This window comes from Arvicanthis niloticus, chromosome 8, assembly GCF_011762505.2.
Source record: "Arvicanthis niloticus isolate mArvNil1 chromosome 8, mArvNil1.pat.X, whole genome shotgun sequence".
NCBI classification, from domain to species: Eukaryota; Metazoa; Chordata; class Mammalia; order Rodentia; family Muridae; genus Arvicanthis; species Arvicanthis niloticus.
In genome coordinates this window covers 82823690-82843314 of record NC_047665.1, presented here as the reverse complement: position 1 = coordinate 82843314, position 19625 = coordinate 82823690, and the positions used below count along the sequence as shown (strand labels likewise).

General features: G+C 40.2%; 1 long non-coding RNA gene and 1 other non-coding gene across 2 annotated transcripts in view; both read right to left on the bottom strand.

Annotated features, from left to right (window-relative positions):
- The window catches only part of LOC143443220 (uncharacterized), a 33162-nt gene that overhangs the window by 2030 nt on the left and 11507 nt on the right, over positions 1–19625 (bottom strand). The window lies entirely within an intron of this gene.
- On the bottom strand, positions 18839–18974 carry LOC117714450 (small nucleolar RNA SNORA17). The gene has a single exon (XR_004607532.1). It is a non-coding gene; the product is annotated as a small nucleolar RNA SNORA17 (small nucleolar RNA).

Sequence of the window (19625 nt, the reverse complement as noted above, 5' to 3'; positions counted from 1 at the left end):
GAAAATCTATAGCCAGATGTCTACAACCACACACATGTTCTACTCACTAATATCCAACCAAGTGTGACGCATTGCTCACATTGTTGGGTTTTGGGGAGCTTATTTTAAAATAATCAAATAATCCCCCAATCTGACAGTCTAGCTCTGATTTTAAAGTCAAGCAAGTTATTGATCAATTATTGCTATGAGATAAAGAATACACAGTAAAGGAAATATTGCCAACTTGAGGCAAAAAAATTACACATTATATTGTGAAATTTGCTGCATTTTAGTAATATGTGCATAATTTAGAAGCTGAAAAAATTAGTAAGTACAATTCTCTTTATTAATTGAAAACTTTGAAGAGATTTATAGCATCAAGAATGGAAAAAAACAACTGATAAATTTCAAAATCCATTAGAAATAAAAATTGTAGAAATATAGAAAAAAGGAAACATTTTTAAAACAAAATCACAGTATTAATTCAAGACAAAAACTTAGTATAAAAATAACAATAATTGACCTTTGCTCATGAGTCCACATCAAACTCTAAATTTTTACAATATTACAGGTAGGAGAAACATCTTCCTCATTTCTGTTCATCTGGATCTAATGAGGCGAGCCCTAGGTAGTTTCTGCATGGGGGTGGTCACAAGAGAGAATAAGAGATTGGGACTTGAGATGGTTCAGCTGATTAGTATAGCATATTGTCCTATGATAAAACCAATTCAAAGGCAGCATACTTTTTGATGCTAATGTTATGGCTTTGTGGGAAACAATAAAAGCAGTAAAATAGACCACTGATGATCAAGGATGTGTGATATGTGATTATTTTGTGTGTGTGTGTGTGTTTATGCATTGAACAAGTCGAGTATGGGCTGTTTTAAGGGCCAGATGGCTTAATCAAAACCTAACCTATAGAACTGTGAACCTTAATGTAGACTATGGAATTTTTAGTTAATAACAATATATTGATATTGACTCAATTGTAACTACATGCATTCTACATGTTAGTAGTAATAGAAGACATTTTGTATGAAGTTGGGGGACATACATGACTTCTATATTTTTCTGCACACATTTCAAAGTATTATAAAAATAAAAATTACTACATTTTAAAGAAATAAATAATAATAATGAAATTACTATGTAGCCAACAGTGTGAGTTGTCCTGTTTAAACTTTGAAGCATATTTGAGAAAACCAAATCTTGCCACCATTGGATAAATCGTTATCTTGATTTTCCTTTGAGTTATTTGGTCTACAGAATTGTCCTTGTTTGCATTTTTTCTTAGTTTAGTAGATTTTCATTAGAAAACAAAATCGTATGTGTTATTGTGACATTTTCATATATGTCTATAATGTATTTTAATCATATTCTACATTACCCAATGGAAAGCAGCAACAATGCCCATCAGTTGAATACAACTTTATGGAATTTTTACTATATAGATTTTTGACAGTATCCAAGAGTGAAGAATGATGAATCCTTTGTGTAACTAGTCTTGAGTACAGTGAGAAAGAGTGGTCCAGATTTTCTCTTAGTGTGATGAAGAGAGCATTGGTTTGATGGATCACTTGTGTTAAATCACCTGCTTTTCTAAAATCATGATTTTATTTTCCGTCTCTAAAAAAAAATCGTAGTGGAAAATATTATATAATCAATAAGGTAAAACATTTAAATAATATCCTCTAAGTCAGTTGCATAGAAAGAACAAACAAACCTGAGAGTTTGCTAAGGCTGGGATCTATATTTCAGCATTGACTGTTTCTCTAATGGTCTCTATTCTACTTCTCCAGCATCAGGGACACTGAAGCACTCACAGAGAATAAGAAAGGTGAGTGCTGGGCCAGTGGAACTTGTCCGGTGTGTAATACCTGAGTGTTATGCTTTATTTAAAGAAGACAGAGGAAACCACATTTCCATGCTTCACCCATAGACAATGTTGTGTCTAGACACAATGTTCTGAACTTAGTAGGTTTCTTCCTATTGTTTGGGAGAAATGGATGGCAATTTCTGCTTCTTAATGTGACTTAATATTAATATTAATTAATAACTTAATTTCTTAATACTATTATGAAATCCCTTCATAAACTGGTCAAAAAATGAAGACAAAGAGAGGAAGTTATAGGAGTGAGTAAACAGAATAGAAGGCGCTTTATCCCTTCGGGTACATTTTAAGCTTTAGCTCTGTTCTCTCCATGAACATATCTTGAGTTCTACACCCAAGTGAGAGTTTTCTGTGACTAGATGAAGCAGAATTATTATAAGGGCTGAAGAACTGTTTTATAGAATTCTTCAACTAAGGACCAACTCTTCCCTATCAAACAAGCCAAAGCTGGCATGCCAATGACACTGGGGATTAATAACTATAATTTCAAAGGAATCTGCAATTAAAGGCACTTCTCTATCCCCCAAAGGCAGATGAAAGATGTCTTCTGTGGGAACTGGTTCTAGGGAGAGGAAGTACAACAACCATCAAAGCAGAATTTTATAGGGAAGATTGTAAGGGAAAATGAATTCAGAGCTCCATGTTTGAGATTAGGAAATGCAGGTTGACTAATGTGTTTTAGAGAGCCAATAACACTACTAAATTAGATCAAAGGGATACAAATTGGAAAGGAATAAGTCCAAAATCACTATTCGCAGGTGATATGATAGTATACATACATGACCCCGAAATTTGTACCAGAGAATGTCTAAAGCTGATAAATACCTTCAGCAAAGTAACTGGATACAAAATTACCTAAAAAAAATTAGTAGCCCTTTTTTATACAAATGATAACATGCAAGAAGAAATTAGGGAAACAGCACCCTTCACAATAGCCACAAATAATATAAAATATCTTGGTGTAACTCTAACCAAACAAGTGAAAGCCCTATATGGCAAGGATTTAAATTAGTAGGATTAACATAGCAAAGTGACAGTCTTATGAAAAGCAATGTACAGATTCAATGCAATTCCCATCAAAATTTCAATATAGTTATCTGCCAATCTTAAAAGAACGATTCTTAACTTCATATGGAAAAACAAAAAATGTAAGATAGATTAAAACCTATGCAATTAAAAGAACTTCTGGAGGAATCACCATCCTCTATCTCAACTTGTACTACAAAGCAATACTTACAAAACCCACATTGTATTGGCATAAAACAGACAGGTTTATCATTTGGTTCAAATCAAGGATCCAGAAGTAAACCCATACACCTATGAACACTTGTATTTTTAACAAAGAAGCCAAAATCTATACAATGGAACAGAGAAAGCCTCTTCAAACATGGTGCTGGACTAACTTGATGTTTGCATGTAGAAGAATGTAAATAGATCTATATTTATCACCCTGCATAAAACCCAAATCCAAGAGAATTAAAGATCTCAACATAAAAGCAAACACATTAAATCTGATAGAAGAAAAATGGGGACTAGCCTTGAATGCATAGGAGACAACTTCCTGAACAAAACATGACAGCTCATGCTCTAATATCAACAATTGATAAATGAGACCTCATGAAACTGAAAAGCGTCTGTAAGGCAAAGGACACCATCAATAGGACAAAGTAGCAGCCTACAGAATGCAAAATGATCTTCATCAGCCCTACATCTGACAGATGGCTAATATTCAAAATATAAAGAACTCGAGAAATTAGACAGCAACAAACCAAACAAAATAAAACAAAATTAAAAACAAAGTATAGTGTTAATCAGAGCATTCACAAAAGAGAAATCTTTAAAAGCTGAGAAGCACTTAAAGAAATGTTCTTTTTAACTACATTTAACAACATTCTTAACTATCAGGGAAATACAAATAAAAATGCCTCTGAGATTCCATCTTACACCCATCAGAATGCATTAGACAAAAACTCAAACAACAGCTCATGTTGGTGAGTTGGTAGAGCAAGGGGAACACTTCTCCATTGCTATGGGAGTGCAAACTTGTACAGCCACTTTGGAAATCAATTGACAGTTTCTTAGACAACTGGGAATAGTTCTACTTTGAGACCTAGCTACACTACTCCTGGGCATATTCCAAAAAGATGCTCCACCATACTACAAGAACACTTGCTCAACTATGTTTATAGAAGCTTTATTTACAATAGCCCGAATTTGGAAATATCCCAGATGTCCCTCCACTGAACAACGGATAAAATAAATATGATACATTTACATAATAAAATTTTACTCAGCTATTAAAAACAAGAATATCATGAAGTTTTCAGGCAAATGGATGGAGCTAGAAACAATCATTCTGAGAAAGGTAACCCAGACCCAAAATGCTAAACATGATATGCACTTACTTATAAGTGGATATTAGCTATAAATTATACAAGAACCATGCTACAATCCACAGACCCAAAGAAGCCAAGTAACAAGTAGAAGGGAGGATGCTTGAATCTCATTGAGAAGTGGAAATAAAACAGACATCTGGGGTGGATGAAGGGAGAGAAGTGGGTGGAAAAGGGGGTTGAGAGAGGAACATGAAGAATCAAATATGGAGAGAACTGAGAGAACTGAAATCAGTGTGTGCAGGTGGTATATTTGGGACAAGTTAGAAATCTAGGACAATGTAAATTCCCAGTAATCTAGGATGGTGACTCTAGCTAAGACTCCTTGCAGTTGGGGACATAAAACATGAAACTGTCACTTCCTATAACCAGGGAAGACTTCCAATGGAGGTGTGGAGATACCAACTCAGCCACAGAGCCCTTGACTCACAATTATTCCTGCATGTATGATGTGCAGGGATAAATAGGGAGCAGAAAGTGTGGAAATGTCCAATTAGTCACTGGCCCAAATTGAGTCCCATGCCATGAGAGAAAGCTCACCCCTGACACTATTAATAATATTCTGCTATACTTGCAGACAGGAGGGTATTTTAACAGTTATCTGAGTGGCTTTGCCTAGCAACTGATGAAAACATGCAGAGACCTATAGCTAAACTTTAGGCAGAACTAGGGGAATCTTGTGGAAGAGGAGGGTGGAGAAGATTGAAAGATTCAGAGAGGTCAAAGACAATAGAAGAAAACCTACAGAATCAACTAACCTTGACACTTAGGGGCTCACAGAGACTGAACTACCAACTAGAGAGCGTACATAGGATGGACCTAGTCCCTCTTCATATATGTAATAAATGTACAGTTTGTCCTCATATGGGACCTCTAACAGCAGAAGCAGGGACTTCTCTGACTCTGTTGCTTACCTTTGGATCGCTTATCCCTTACTGGACAGCCTTGTCTAGCCTCAATAAAAGAAGATGTGCCCAGTCCTACTATAACTTGATATGCCAAAGCAGGTTGATAACCATGGGATATCTTCTTTCTCTGAAAAGAAGTAGATGAGGGCAGAAGAGGAGGGACAGGAGAGGGAGGAAATGGGAGAAAAGAATGGAGGGGAAGCTTTGATGGAGATGTAAAGTAAATAAATTAATGAGTAATTTTAAATAAATAAGCAAATAAATAAATAAATAAATTTGTATTCTCAACAAAAAATGTGTTTTAGAAACCTATACATTATGGTTATTTATTTTTAATAACTTTTTATGACCTTTTTGGAATTTTTAGAGATATGCAATGTATCTTGTTCAATCTACCTCCATTCTCTTCCCCCAATTCCTACTAGTACCCCTAAATATCTTCCTCCCAAGTTCATGTTCTTTCTTTTCTTTTAGATTTATTTTATATGTATCAGTGTTTGCTTACATGTATGTATGTGTTCCTCACACAAATGGAGTGCCTGTGAAAGTCAGAAGAGGGCATTGGATCCCATAGAATTATGATGGCTCTGAGTCACTATGTATGTCATAATAATCAAACCTCAGCGCTCTGCAATAGCATCAAGTGCCCTTAAGTACCAAGCTGTGTCCCCAGTTCTCAGCTTCTTCTTCTCCTTTTTCTCCTCCTCCTTCTTCTCCTCCTTCTTCCTCTTCTTTTTCTCTTCCTCTTCCTCCTTCTCTCTTTCTTTTTTCTTTCTGTCATTCTCTCTTTCTCTCTTTCTCTCCCTCTTTCTCTTTCTCCCTTTCAAGTATATAACCTATTGAGTCTGATTAGTGTGCCTCTGCATGAGTGGGGGCCATTCATTGGGGGTACAGGTAGTTTATCAGTAAAAAAAATAAAATGACTCTACCTCCCCTAGCTGAAGTTAACTAACCATAGTTTCTTGTCTAAGGAAGGAACTTCAGGAAACCCTATATCATGTATTCTTGACATTTAACCAGCTTGATCCTGTCCAGGTAATCACAGTTTCTGTGTTAATAGCCATGCCATGTCCAGAAGACAGCTATGGGCAATGGAAGCAACCAATTATAGACTAGGAGTTCTCAAATCATAAGTCAAAATAAAATTCCCTCCTTATAATTTAATTAGGGATGTATTTTGTTACAGTAATGGAAAGATGACCAACACTATGTCAGAGTTTTGTAGTCTTAGAATCTATTTGGTAGAATTCTTGTGGAGATAAAATGGGATTGCTTTCCTAGCATGCAGAATAGAACTTGGCATAGGGAATTATAGATGTTTGTTAAGGGTTAGCCATTCTTATGTGCATATGTGTGTACCAGAAAGCAAATGCATTAGTAAGTGTGCACATGGGCATGCACAGACAATATCCTGGAATAGTCACACAGAGTTTAGCACACATCCACACCTGTGTAAATAGAGCCTTTCCTAACTCAAAAAGCAGAGTCTTGGAGATCTACTCATCTTGCCCTCTTTCTTGCTTGAAAAACATTCAATCTTCCTCAAGTTGAGGCCCATTCTTGACTAAAATGTTCCCTCCCATAGGCACAGTAAAATGTTTAGGGGAGTGAAATTTATCACAGTTTCTGTGTCTTCCTACAGTGTGAATTACCAAACAGCCAGGATTTTGTTTACTCATTAGTTTTAACCAGAACTTATTATCCAAGACTCCTTATTATCAAACGTATCTGCATATTTTCTTTTGTTTTTGCACACATTGTATTTGTATGAATGGACACATGAGCAAAGCAATGGTAGAACATTTGGGTGGGCTTAAAAGTCACCATAGAAAGTATCCTTGGGACCTTTGGAATGCCTCTAGAAAAACCTTAATCAGCACCACTGTGATCTCCATTGGCTTGGCTCAATACATTGTACTAAGATGCAAGGGGTTATTTATGTTTGCAAGCCTAGAACTTGTGGTTATCAATTTGTTTTTCATCTCTGCAAGTAAAATATGCACTTTGGGGACAACAAAAGATATATTTCCTGTATTTTTAGTGAATGAAATTGAAAAGTTTGAATTCAAGTGCAGTTTCACAAGGAAGATAACTTCCAAGAACATGAATGAATGACCACACACAGGTAAACATTTTGAAGGAGCCAGATATCATAGAATCATTTTATTTTATTTTCATCTTAAATATATTTTAAAATTAAAATATAGTTACATTATTTCTTACCTTTTTTCCCCACCCTTTTCTCATTCAATTCTGGTTACCCCCTCTTCCTTCATTAAAAGCTTTTCTCTTTTTTCCTTGTTCTTGTTACACACACACACACACACACACACACACACACACACACCAGTAAATATATGGGCAGTCTCCTCGATTTTAGGGCTGACTACTTACATCTGAAAAATGAATTAGGGAGCTCATCCCTGGAAATAGTTCATTTTCTCTTTCTTCACAGTCTTCAGTTGCCTATAAGTCTTCTGCCAAGGGTGGAGCTGCATGAGATTTTCTAGTTTTGCAATAGACAGTCTTATGTTGTTAAAATTCAGTCCTGATTGGCAGCCATATTGTTGAATTATGATGGGTATATCTTATCTCACAACAAACTTCCTAGTCCTCTGACTCATAATCTCCCTGCTCTATCTAAGCTTTAGGTACAGGAGTTGTGTTGTAGATGCATTCATTGAATTTTGGCGCTCCACTGTCAGTTGTTTTCTGCATCTTTACTTGGTGTGTGTGTGTGTGTGTGTGTGTGTGTGTGTGTGTGAGAGAGAGAGAGAGAGAGAGAGAGAGAGAGAGAGAGAGAGAGAGAGAGAGAGAGAGAGTTTTCATAATGGTCTCTACTGGCTACAAAGATGATTTGGCACCTATTTGATGAGTAGTAAAAACTATACTATGTGCAGATATAAGGGTATGTATTTGAAGTACAGTTAGGAATTATGCTGGTTTATTAAAATAAGAATAAAAGGTTCTTATCTAAGATCCATGATGCACTAGTCATAGGTAGTTAGCTAGGCTTCTAGAATTAGGCATGATTCCCCATTTTTTGAGAAGTCTTGAAAGCCATTTAAATAGATGTTGGTGACCAGCAAGAAATGAATGCCTTTATTGTACTTTTTGGGATATCTTGCTATACTAGTCATCATTGTGGTTCATAGGATTCATGGATGGATAGGACTATTAGTTGCTTTTCTACCTTGGCAGTTTGAATAGTACTTTCTGGAACTATAAAAGCTAGTCCCTGGGGAGAGGCTTATGAATCAGATCCAGCTTGATTACTTCCAATTCTGTGTCTAAAGTATATGCTATCTTCAGAAACAGGAACTTGTCTTCAACTTTTGGGAAGCAACTCAGTGGAACAGCAATAGTATATATTGTTTGAGGATTCTCTTGAATTTCTCTGACCAACAACTCAAAAGGGGATTCTCATACCTAGTACTGGGGTTTTTGTTAAACACTCAGTGGTTCCTGAGAGGCATTGTCAGTATAAATGGCATTATTTCATTAAATACACACATGTACTGTACATATTTATGTATCTTATATGTAAATTTGGGTAAATAAAATTCTACAGTCTATTATAATTTTTACAAATATTTTAATACATTTTACCTCTTCCCTCCATCTCTTTCTGTGTTGATACCCCTTATCCTTTCCCAATTATATTTACCCTCCACCCACATTTTGATGATTTATTTCTTCTTATTTGTTTCCTGCTATTTCCCTCTCTAGTAGTTACTCTCCCATGTTCCTTTTTATTTTCTTGGTTTCTTTTGTTACTCTTCATGATGTACTCACATTTGAAGTTTTGGAGCTATGAACCTCAGGTAAGAAAGAACATATGATGTTTGCCTTTCTAGATCTGGGTAACTTCCGCCAATGTGGTATTTTCTAGTCCCATCCATTTAATTATAAATTTTATAATTTTTTCCAAAGTGGAATAGTGTTCCATACTCTGTATGTACCACATTTTCATTATCAGTTTGTTAGATGGAGGATATTTACGTTTTTTTTTCTTTACTAACTATTGTGAATAGAGGGGCAAGAACATGTCTAAGCAAGTTATCTGTGGAGTAAGAGAGTGCTGAGTCCTTTGAGCAATTGCCAAGGAACCACATATCTTTTGTATGTAATAAACTTACTTTTAGATTTTTGAAAAAACAATTCACACTAATTTCCAGAGGAGTTGTACCAGTTTGTAATTCCATCAATAGTGAATGAATCTTTCCTTTTCCCCATATTCTCTCTAGCATCTGTTGTCAGTTGTTTTGTTGATCTTTGGCACTCTGCAGTGAGTGGAAATTTAACTTTTTTCCTTATTTGCATTTTCTAGTTGCTAACAATGATGAACATTTTAAAAAACTTTTTATTGGTTCTTTGTGAATTTTCCATCATGCATTCCTATCTCACTCATATTCCCTTTCCTTCATACCTACTTTCCACCCTTGCAACTTCCCCCAGACAATAAATCTTGTTGTGGAAGGTATAGTGTGTCACAGAGTGTCCAAGAGTATACCCTTTTATCCACACTTCTTTGCTTTCAAATGTTCATTGCAATGTTTCATTGTTCTGATACACAAGGCCTCTGGATTCTGCTATTCTATCAATACTGGAATCTCACTGGAACTCTTCTAGGATAGCCTGTTCTTGTCCTATGTCATGAAGATCCCATTGTTTTATATCTATAGAATGTGCCAAGGACCATTTTTAGCTTCGAGAGAGCATCTTGAGGAAGGGGTGTTTGGGAATGGCAGAAGAAATGACTCAAAGTCAGTGTTAGGTGCAAGCTGACAGATTTCTCCCCTGCTCTCTAGATAGCTCATGTAAATAGCTTAGCTTTTGCATACTAAATCATATCTATTCATCCATATACCCCAGGTTCCCTTTTGATTATCTGCATGAATCAACATTTTATGACCTTAGCCCTTTAATTAGTAGAAAAGACAGCAAATGCATGTTTTTAAACATAACAAATGAATTCAGAGATTCTGCCTGCCTATGGAAGCACAGACAATAAGCTAGCTGGATGGGATCTGGCTCTGAGATTTGAAACGAGCGCCCCCCAAATCCCTTTTTGCCCGTGAATAAGGACAGGAGGCGGTAATCGGGTGTACTGCGACGAGGACCCTTTACTACTCCACACGGTAAAGCGGAAAGACGGAAGAAACCGGAAGCGGCTCGCTTAAATACACCCTAGAGTGACGTATTCACTTCTGAATGGCTGTTCGCTCACCACCCAATATTACGCCTCGGGATAGGCCAGTGACTTGGCGCTCTTTCTGCCTAGCAGCTGCGCAGAATAATTGTTTACTGCTGGGGAAACACGAGGCCAGCGCCATCTTGGAAAATGCAAATGTGTAGCCACTGAAACAGCGGCTCACTACATCTCTCCCTGTTTAAATTATTAATATAAAACAGCCTTTCGCCCATTAAATGCAGCATCAACTCAGTGAGGGAAAGCAGAGGCCTGATCCCCTGTGCAAAATGAGATATTGTAATGGGTTTAATTCCCATACCCAATCTCGATGCCTTTTGACGGGGAAAGGAAGCCTCTACCCTGGGGCGCCACCAGGGGAGGCTTTTGGCATCAAACCTTTATGCAACCAAGCATACTTTCGGGAAATCTATCCACACTCCTGGAACATTCCCTGCCGAGTACCCACTCGCAAACACCTCTAACTGCTCAGGTACCGGTTATTTAGGCAAGGGCTGACTGGACTTAGCTCTCTCATCTACCCAGTGCAATGGGACGAACCCCTGGAGTGCATAGACTGAGGGTCACAGTCATCGGCTACTTTCCAGCCTAGATAGTCAAATTTCAGGGAGGGATGCTTGCTCCAAGGCTGCGAGTGCTTAGGCTTTAAGCTACCTTGTCATGTTTTTGTTGGGCTTTGAGCTTACAAACCAACCATCTATGAATACTAATTCACATCATAGGGCTGTATCAAGCAGGCCTATTCCCGCTCTTTAGAAAGAAAGAAAGAAAGAAAAGGCAGAAGAAATTTAAGAAGTAAAATCTCCACAGGCAGCAGGTTCCATCCGCTGGAAATCCGGGTTTGCAATTGCTGCTGTACCTGGTCCAACTTCCCATTCCACTTTCCTTTTAAATAAGCAGAAAGATTATGGCTTTAAGTAAATGCATCATTCACAAATCTCAGAGGTGTAAGACCTAGATGTGGGGCTGCTGACACACAGCTTATTTGAACCACATCCGTGAGCTGCTTCACATGGGCTTAGAGCCAATCAACTCTCTGATTGACCAACAGGATGCCTGCAATACATCCACTTTCTGTGGAAGTGTCAAAGCCTCAGAGGCTTTTTCTGAAATTTGATTAACAACAGTAGCTGCTGTAACTTGATTAACCATGTCTGAGTCAGCTGTCACAGCTGCAATTGTAGGGATGGTAATAGCAGTGATAAGGGCTGCAGTTATATCAAAATAAAATCAAGGTCTCAGACGTCTGAACGGGGATAGGGATCAGAGTGGTAAACTGGCTATTAGGCCTGCTTATAGAAAAGCAGACCAGCACTGGAATATAAAGCGAGTTACATTGGTACAAGTTAGCAGCAGCAACGCCTTTTAAGAAGGCAAGGGCATAGGTTTTTGAGAAGCAGATAGGTTAACCATCTAAATTCACTGTATATACTAGGAACCCGATTTAGGAGAGTCCAAATGGGAGCTGAGAGCATCTGCAGATGAATCCTTCGGGGGGTCTTTTTCAGGAACCGCTAGTCGCCGCTTCAGTCGCTCTGGCAGCCAAAATGGATTGTCTTCCCCCTGTGGAAACACACAGACCGCTCCCCGGGATCTTATTAAAATAGGATCCGGGCCTTTCCATAGACCAGTCAAAACATCTTTCCATTTTACCATTTCTTTTGGCCTAGTTGGTTCCAGGCAATGGCAATCAGCCGCTGTGTTGCCCTGACTGTCCAAATTCAGAAAGTTGAGGGTAAAAAGTGCCAGAGAAATAGTAGCTCGTGGCACCGTGGGCAGAGCTTCCTCAACTTCTCCTTTTTGTTTTATCAAATAAGTTTTAAGGGTGCGGTGAGCACGCTCAATGATGCCCTGTCCCTGGGGGTTATAAGGAAGACCCGTCAGGTGTGTCACTTCCATATGGCGACAAAATTGTTGAAATTTTTGAGAAGTGTAGGCTGGCCCATTGTCAGTTTTAAGGATTTTCGCTTTCCCCAAGAACTCCAAGCTTCGAGGCAATGTTGAATAACATGGGCCGCCTTCTCTCCGGTCAAAGGAGAGGCAAATATAACTCCAGAACAGGTATCAATAGAGACATGCAAATATTGTAATTTACCAAAGGATGGGATGTGGGTAACATCCATTTGCCGGATTTGTAAGGGCCTGATTCCCCGAGGGTTAACTCCTGTATGGGGAACAGGTAGGAATTGACAGCAGTTTTGGCATTGAGTCACAATATCTCTGGCCTCCCTTCTAGAGATGTTAAATCGACATCGTAATGTCTCAGCTGTCACATGAAACCTTTTGTGAAAAGCTTTAGCCAAATCTAACTTTGGCGAAGGGGCAATTGCAATTAACCTTGTGGCTCGATCTGCCAGGTCATTACCACGGGACATAGGTCCCGGTAAGCCTGAGTGAGCCCTAATATGAGTTATAAAGACAGGGGATCTAAGCTTAGCCAGGGTAAGCTGAATCTTTTGAAAAACTTCTACAAGTCTGCTAGATGTCTTAATTAACCCAGCAACTTCTAATGCTTTTACTGCATTAACCACATAGAAGGAATCTGAAACAATATTTAAGGGACCTGGAAAGATTTCCAGAACTTCTGACACCACTAAGCATTCCACAATTTGAGGTGAGGTTTCATGATATTGTTTGGATGTAACCTTATCATTAACCACATAAGCACCCACTCCTGTTTTTGACCCATCCGTATAAACTACCATTCCATCTGGGAGCGGCTCCTGAGACACAATATGTGGAAATATGATAGCTTGAGTTAAGGCAAATTGTAAGATGGGATGCTTAGGATAATGATTATCTATTTGACCATTGAAGGAAGTAACCAGCACTGCCCACACATCAGAGGTCGCCGTTAATATTTGGACTTGATGGGCAGTATAAGGCACTATCAAAACCTTAGGCTCTCTTCCAAAATGAGTAATGGCCGCTTTTAGCCCATGAAGGGCAAGTTGAGCAACTGCATCTGGATACCTTTCAATGATCTTTGCGGGAGACGCATTAGGATGAACCCATAACAAGGGCCCCTCCTGCCATAATACAGCAGTTGGTAAGTGTCTAGTTTTAAAAACACATAAGTCAAAGGTTTTGGTTTCATCTATGCGTTTCAACTGGGCATCTTGCAAAGCGTTTTCTACTACTTGCAGAGCACGGCTCGCAGCTGGTGTTAAGGCCCTCGGTGAGGAAATATGAGCATCCCCTTCTAAAATATCAAATAAAGGTTTCAGCTCGGTCGAGGGAATTTTTAAAAACGGTCTTAACCAATTTATATCACCTAATAATTTCTGAAAATCATTTAAAGTATGTAATTGGTCTCTACGAATCTCCAATTTCTGAGGAATTATCTTTTCTGGATAGATAACTGTCCCTAAAAAGGAACCAATCTCTGAAAATTGAACTTTGTCAGTGGCAACATGTAGACCCCACTGTTCTAAGGTTTTTAATAATAAGGGGTATGAGGTCTGTAAAGTACTTAAATCCTTATGACACATAATAATATCATCTGTATAATGAGCCAGCAACAGCGAAGGAAATTGCTTCTTAATTGGCTCGAGGGCCATTTGTACATACAGCTGACATATAGTGGGGCTGTTGGCCATGTCCTGAGGCAGAACTTTCCACTGATATCTCTTATCGGGTTCAAAATGATTAACAGTAGGTAGTGTAAACGCAAATCTTGGTCTATCTTGTGGACATAAGGGAATAGAGGAAAAACAATCTTTAATATCTATAATTATAATTCTCCACTGCTTAGGCAAGGCAGAGAGTAGAGGCAAGCCTCGTTGCACAGAGCCAAATAGTCGCATCTGTGCATTGACGGCTCTCAAATCATGTAAAAGCCTCCACTTCCCGGATTTCTTTTTAATAACAAATATAGGTGTATTCCAGGGGGAGGTAGAAAGTTCTAAATGACCGAGCTGCACTTGTTCTTTAATTAGTTTTGTAGCAGCTTCCAATTTCTCAGAGGATAGAGACCACTGAGGAACCCAAACAGCCTCCTCTGTGAGCCAGGGTATGGGCATAGAACCCTCAGTGGCAACTAGGAAAAACCCAGTCTTTGTCTTCCTGCATTTGATTCTTGTGAGACAGGATCTAACCTTCCTTGTTCGTTCCTGCCAAGACCTTTCCCTTCTTTAAATCCCATGCTTTTCATAATGTTTACGGCTTGTGGGGAGTATTCACTGGTCAGAACCAGCCCTAGGCCCTGTAAAATGTCCCTTCCCCAGAGGTTGACGGGGAGGGGAAGCACATAAGGTATAAAACTTCCTGTCTGACCCTCTGGTGACTTCCAAGTCAACGAGCAGGAGCTGACTGCAGGACTGGCCTCATATCCCAATCCTTGTAGGGAGTGAGATGATCTCTCTACAGGCCATGCCTTAGGCCACCAATTAGCGGAAATGATATTTTTATCCGCTCCTGAGTCCAGAATTCAGGTAAATTTCTTCCCCTCTATTGCTAACTGTAAGGTGGGTCTAGTTTTAAAATCAACCACCAGATGAGCGAAGTCAGTTCCTGAGGAAACAAGCCCCTGAGAACCTCTAAGCTTCTCAGTGGATGGAAAACAATCATGCAAGCTTGGAAGAACAATTAATTGAGCAATCCTGTCCCCAGGGGAGATGGAGAATACACCTTGTGGACTAGCACAGAGAACTTGAAGTTCTCCGGTATAATCCTGATCTATTACACTGGGGTGTACCACGAGCCCTTTTAAGGTAAGAGAGGAACGGCCTAATATAAGACCAATGCTTCTCTGGCAGGGGGCCTCTTTAATAGACCGGGATCGGCTGCACCCCCATGTGTGGCATTAGTAAGACTCGGGAGGTGGAGCAGAGGTCCAGTCCTGCGGAGCCCCTTGTGGCTCTGCAGCGAAAAGAGTCCCCTGAGTGTTCCGCAGTGTCCCATATCTTTTGGGGCCCTGGGATCTTGGGCCCGCATATCCGTTTTTTGAAAATTTTTCCTCCTTAATGGCTGAGAGATTTGGGGGGAGAATTTGACCTTTTATATCTCTAATAGAGCGGCAATTTTGAGCCAAATGGTAGCCCTTTCCACACCTAGTACACAGCTTCGCTGGTATTTGATTATTTGGGCACTCCCTTTTCCTATGTCCGGCCTTCCCACAGGCATAGCATATGTTTTGAAGGGAAGGTTCCACGATTCTGACCCTTAAGCAGCACTGCCGCCATTTCTAAGTTCACCGCAGCGAGCCCTGCATTAGTAAGGGGACCTCCCAATCCTCGGCAGACTCTTAACCAATCTTGTAGCCCTTTAGCTCTCCGCGGCGCAATAGCGGCACGGCATTCTGCCGTGGCATTTTCAAAAATCATCTGTTCTATTAGTGGCATCGCCTGTTCTGGTTCCCCAAAGATTCTACCCGCTGCCTCGGTCATCGGAGCCACAAAGTCAGAGAACGACTCATTAGCTGTCTGAATTATCTTGGACAAATAAAGGTTACTGCCTTCCTTCCTAGGGAGGGACTTCCACGCCTTTATCGCAGCTGTTGCTATCTGCGCGTAGACCTGCCAAGGATGAGCGGTCTGGTCATTCGCGTGTACGCCAACTCCCGCTAGCATGTCAAAAGTCCATAATTGCTGTCCCTCAGTATTTGCATTAATCCTAGCTTGTGCTTGTAACGCCTCATGCCACAAGGCCTTCCACTCTAGGTATTGGCCCATATTGTTAAGTACCGCCTTCACTGTGTCCTGCCAGTCTCCTGGAGTCATGGCAGCTGTACCTAACCTCTCTACTTGGGCTACAGTAAAATTAGCTCCAATTCCATATGCCTGCACTGCTTCCGCTAATTCTTTGACCTGTCTATAATCTACGGGAGCTTAAACGCGGGCGCCTTCTGCCGCTTCAAAGACCGGAAATGCAAGCTGTAGCTGCCTCTGATATGCCGGGCTGAGAAATGAATTAGGGTCTCCGCCCGAGTCATAAGTCGGAGGCAAGGGTGGGGCTGAGGAATTCAAAGTCTTTCTTAGTCTTACTTTGGAACTGCCAGCCTTTGTACAGGCAGCTGGTTCCTGCCCCAGGCCCTCTTCCTCTCCTTGTGTTAGATCTTCCTCGGAGCTGCTAGGGTGTATGGAAGCAGGCTCCTTAATGGAGTGCGAGGGGCTTCCCCTGAACTCCGGTTTCTCTTCACCAGCCGGTGAAGATTTGTTAGCTTTAATAGGCCCTGCAGTGGCCTGTATTCCTCCTGAACATTCTTTCCTATAACCAAACTCTCTGGCCAGTCTCTCTCCAGACTTCTTCATCTGTTTCTCTTTTCCCAACCCTATGGCTGAGCGCCTGTTGCCACATCCTGGTTCTGATAGCTTAGAGCAGACCTTTTTTGAAACCTCTCCGCTCGCCCTATTAACTGTGCCTCGGGCTGGATCCTCACAACAAAAATAGACTGCCAACGAAAACCACACGAGCACAAGGCCAGCTGCTGCAGCAGCGGCAGTGAATGAAAATTCGGTCACAACAAAGGTCTCCACGCCAAGCATACCTTCCAAGATGCACCTCGAGTTCCGCAGTTTTTAACCCGTCCCAAAACTTGGGTGGTCTCCCGCAGCGCCTGAAAAATCCCAGGTTTCGGCACCAGATGAAACGAGAGCCCCCCAAATCCCTTTTCACCCGCGAATAAGGACAGGAGGCGGTAATCGGGTGTACTGCGACGAGGACCCTTTACTACTCCACACGGTAAAGCGGAAAGACGGAAGAAACCGGAAGCGGCTCGCTTAAATACACCCTAGAGTGACGTATTCACTTCTGAATGGCTGTTCGCTCACCACCCAATATTACGCCTCGGGATAGGCCAGTGACTTGGCGCTCTTTCTGCCTAGCAGCTGCGCAGAATAATTGTTTACTGCTGGGGAAACACGAGGCCAGCGCCATCTTGGAAAATGCAAATGTGTAGCCACTGAAACAGCAGCTCACTACAGAGATTACCACTTCTTCTCTGCCTGGACCTAAATTTGCACTGTCCAGGCTGAAATTATACTCAGAAATCTGCCTGCTTTTGTATCTTTCTGGCATTCTAGCTCATTAGTGCTACTGCCTTTTTTCTTTTAGGTCTCTGAAGCCCCTCATACAATTTATATTGTATCTTTACATTTTGCATAGTAGAGGAATTATGTATTCTTGAACTCAAGTTTTCAGAGTTCTTTCCCACAGCCTTAAGGACTGTCCTTAAGGTCACAGCATTTACCATTTTTCTCAGGAATATTAGATACACCCTTGCCTCCCAGACTTGTGCTACTTCTAATTACAATGGAGTCATTAACCTTGACAGGGAGACCATTTCCTGAAAGGAGGAACATAAAGTAAATTATGTACATTATTATACAAACAAGCCCCACACCCACAGCAGCCATCAGCACTCTAGAAACCCACATTCTGCTGATTTGGCTCCAGGGCCAGGAAACTGTATCATGTCATTCTTTCCACAGCCATGCAGGACTTTGTAAACACTGACCACTTCATGTACTCCAGCAGTTTATCAATGGGGTAAATGTTGGGGTTAGCCAATTCAAACCTGTAAATCTGGGCCTGAGGGGTATCTGAGCTGATCATTCCACCAGCTTTTCTACTTTTATGACTTCAGTGCCAACTTACTAGCAACTCCTGCCACCAGGGTCAGCTCTCTCTAGTGCAGCAACTGTGGACCAGCAGGACTAGCTCTCCTGCTCTCATGGCCCCAGGGATAAGTCTGGTACATGCCTCAAGTGGTGAGGGGTGAGGAAGGTATATATCTTCTTAGTCCACATCACTGCAGGGGTGATGAGTAGCAGAGTCAGCTCGTCCATTTTCATACACTTTGGGTAGGCTAGTACCTGCAACTGCTTGCAATGTGTCCACAGGCTGATTTCCCAAGTACTGCATTTGGCTGGGAGCATGGTAAACTCTCCTACTCTCATAATTGCAGGGCCAGATCTTTAATGATTCCTAGGTGAGGGATGGAGCCATTTTTGCACAGCTCTCTTCTGGCAGCAGCCCAGGCAAGGTATGTACTTCTAGCCTTTGGTGGTAATAGCCTTGCTGCTTCAGGGCAACAGACCCAGACATGGTCCTTAGTGGCAGCACAAGCCAGGACCCTACCATGGTTCCAGGTGGCATCACCAGCTACTCTCATCTGGCTGTTTTTCGCTACCTTGGAGTATCCAGCTCTGCCTTTCTTCATTGTGCCTGCATTCTTCTGTTTATCATTCTTTTTTATTTCTCCACCACTTATTTGCTCCTCTTAGTGGCTCCTGGGGTCTCTGAGTATCTAGAGTCATCTGAGGATTGATTTCAGGATTGGTCTCAGAAGTGTTATGCCTCTCTTTTGTATTATAGCACTGGGCAGGGGTCATTTCTGGCTTGTTTTGCCCTCCCAGGCCTGCATGGTACTGGATTGATAGTCATCTCAGGCAACTCCCTGTAGGGCCCCCTGGTGCCCAATTGGTTGTTGTGTCAAGCTCACTTTTTTTCAGGGAGTGTTAGGCAACTAACTGATCATTCAGATATTAACAGGTAGGAACACTGAGCACAGACATAGTCTCTCTCCTTTGCGCCACTTACTGACATACATGTGACACAGTAGACACACCTGCAATGTTTCTAAGGGCAGTAATGTTGAACATTTCCAAAGAGCTACTTCTTAAGAAATTTTATTTCTTATTTTGAGAACTCTCTGTTTAGATTCATGCCCTGCGTTTTATTTAGGTCATTTGTTTTCTTGACTTCTTTTGAGTTCTTTAAAAACATGAAGAAAGAAACAGTGAATTAAATAGTATTATATATCAAATGACCAAATAGATATCTATAGAATATTTCATGAAAATACCAAAAAGTATGAATGCTATGCAGCAGCCCATGGACACATCTCTAAAACACAAAACAAATATTAACCAAACCAGAAAAACTGAAATAGGTTATACTCCATATATTCTATCTGACAATAATGCTTTAATGCCTGGGGAAAAAAACAGCAAAAAAAAAAAATCTAGTAGCTACACTAACTTGTAGAGATTGAACATCTCATTAAACTAAACTAAAAAAACCAAACAAATCCCTAAAACTGAATACAAATGATAATAGAACACAAAATGATTACTTGGAACACATTAAGAACAACTCTAAGATCTATCTATCTATCTATCTATCTATCTATCTATATCTTACATATATATATATATCTTATACACACATATATGTATATATACGTATATGTATATACATATATGTATATATATATACATACATATATATATATATATGTA